This window comes from Magnolia sinica, chromosome 16, assembly GCF_029962835.1.
Source record: "Magnolia sinica isolate HGM2019 chromosome 16, MsV1, whole genome shotgun sequence".
NCBI lineage: Eukaryota > Viridiplantae > Streptophyta > Magnoliopsida > Magnoliales > Magnoliaceae > Magnolia > Magnolia sinica.
In genome coordinates this window covers 41,297,728-41,300,385 of record NC_080588.1, presented here as the reverse complement: position 1 = coordinate 41,300,385, position 2,658 = coordinate 41,297,728, and the positions used below count along the sequence as shown (strand labels likewise).

Below are 2,658 nucleotides of genomic sequence, written 5' to 3'. Positions count from 1 at the left end.
TGGAGGATACCCAAGATGAGAATGAGGTGCAACAGGCACCCCCGCCTCGTACTTTACGAGATTATCTACAACTGGCGGGAGTGAGTATGCCCTCATGCATGATTTTTCCTGAAAACACAGGACAAATGGACATCAAGCCAGGAGTTATCCAACTCCTTCCCAAATTCCATGGACTTGAATCAGAAAGTCCATATTTACATTTGAAAGAGTTCGATGAGATTATAGCTACATTATGTTTTCCTAATGTATCTGAGGATACAATTAGGCTGAAACTCTTTCCTTTTTCCTTAAAAGAGAAAGCTAAGACGTGGTTACATTCACTGCGTCCTAGATCCATTGGCACATGGAACGACATGCAGAGGGAATTCATAAAAAAATTCTTCCCACATCATAAAACGATTACCCTCAGAAAAGCAATCATGAACTTTGCCCAAAAGGAAGATGAAACATTCTTCCAATGTTGGGAAAGGTTCAAAGATTTGGTCAGTTCATGCCCACAACACGGATTTGAAACGTGGCGCATTACAAATTTTTTCTGCGATGGACTGACATCTTCCATGCGCCAAATGGTCGAGACAACGTGTAATGGAGAGTTCATTAATAAAGATGTCGACGAGGTATGGGACTACCTCGATAGTCTCGCTGAAAAAACACAATCATGGGACTATTACCCAATGGCGAACACCACGTCTAGGCCGACTCAATTAAAGGAGAAAGGTGGATTATATCTCTTGAAGGAAGAGGATGATCTCAAGTGTAAAGTGACTACGCTCATAAGGAAGGTTGAGGCCATGGAAGGAAAGAAGGATAAGGTCAATGAAATTGTTTGCGGCATCTGTGATTGCAACATTCACACAACTGAAAACTGTCCTACAATACCTGCCTTTCGAGGAGTGTTGAATGAACAAGCCAATGCCGTAAATAATTATCAAAGACCTTTTACTGGACCTAACTCCAACACATACAATCCTGGTTGAAAAAATCATCCAAACTTTAATTGGAGGAATGGACAAACGACGACTCCTTTAGGTTTCTTCAATCAAAATCCAAATCAAGTGAAACCTCAAGAGGAACCGGTTCAAAATCCCATACAAGAGCTGGCTCAGGCAATGCGGGGAATTACAGATTTTATGCAAAAGATAGACTCTCATATGACGGTTATAGAAAAGGAGATGCTTCCTGTACAACCTCTCCCCAATCCTAAACCGCAGTACGAGAGTAATGATCCCAGCTCTTCAAATCAGATGGGGCATGCTAAATCCATCACCACTCTTAGGAGTGGGAAGATCATTGATAAAACTCTTTCGGTTAGGCCCGAAAAGCCTCAAGAACCAGAAGAGGACAACAATGATGGATCCAGTGATGCCCCACAAAAATTAGAACCGAAACTTCTAGAGAAGCCAGTTGCTCCATTCCCCCAACGGTTGGTTTCACCAAAACCTCTCTCTAACTCCCAGGATATCCTAGAGGTGTTGAAACAAGTGAAAGTCAACATTCCTCTACTTGATGTCGTTAAACAGATACCTTCATATGCCAAATTCCTGAAAGACTTATGCACGACCAAAAGACGGAAAATTATTTAAAAGAAAATCTTCTTGACTGAGAAAGTGAGTGCCATCCTGAAGCAAGACGTGCCACAGAAATTCAAGGATCCCGGTAGCCCAACCATATCATGTGTAATCGGGAACCATCGAATTGATCACGCACTTCTTGACTTAGGAGCGAGCGTCAATCTGATTCCCTACTCGGTATACAAACAGTTAGGTTTGGGTGAATTAAAACCCACCCTAACCACACTACAACTTGCTGATCGCTCTGTTCGTGTACCAAGAGGGATAATTGAGGATGTGTTAGTCTAGGTCGATAGATTTTACTACCCTGTAGATTTTATCATCCTGGACACCGAACCCATCAATAACATGAGCACTCAGATTCCCGTCATTCTTGGTCGCCCATTCCTTGCCACGTCAAATGCAATTATCAATTGCAGGAATGGTATCATGACTATGTCTTTTGAAAATTTGACATTGGAGTCAAACATTTTTTTCAATAACGGCAGCAACTCAGAGGATGATGATGATTTCCACGACATTAACATGATTGACTCTTTCGTGGAAGATACGACACCGCTGACCTTATCCTCCGACCATCTAGAGACGTGCCTGGCCCACTCCCATGATTTTGATGATGACATGATTAGGGAGACGTGTGCCTTGCTTGATACTGCACCGGTACTTGAAGTTAACCGGTGGAGGCCACAATTTGAAGAATTGCCACAAACCGATGTAGTGCCTCTACCGTCTAACCTCAAGCCGCCGAAGCTTGACCTAAAACCTTTGCCCTCTGATTTGAAATATGCCTATTTAGGTCAAGATGAGACATACCCGGTGGTGATCTCTGCCCACCTGGAGAAAGAACAGGAGAGTATGCTTATATCTACTCTCATTGAGCATAAAGGAGCCCTGGGATGGACGATAGCGGACCTCAAGGGAATCGATCCCTCTATTTGTACTCACCACATATATCTTGAGGATAATGCAAAAACCGCTCGGCAACCACAACGTAGACTAAATCCAAATATGAAGGAAGTGGTTAAGGCCGAGGTTCTTAAACTATTGGATGTGGGTATTATATACCCTATATCTGATAGTCAGTGGG

General features: G+C 42.9%; 1 non-coding gene across 1 annotated transcript; it reads right to left on the bottom strand.

The window, feature by feature from the left end:
- Positions 1-401: 401 nt before the first annotated feature.
- On the bottom strand, positions 402-508 carry LOC131229914 (small nucleolar RNA R71). Its single transcript, XR_009163651.1, has one exon. It is a non-coding gene; the product is annotated as a small nucleolar RNA R71 (small nucleolar RNA).
- Positions 509-2,658: the final 2,150 nt, after the last annotated feature.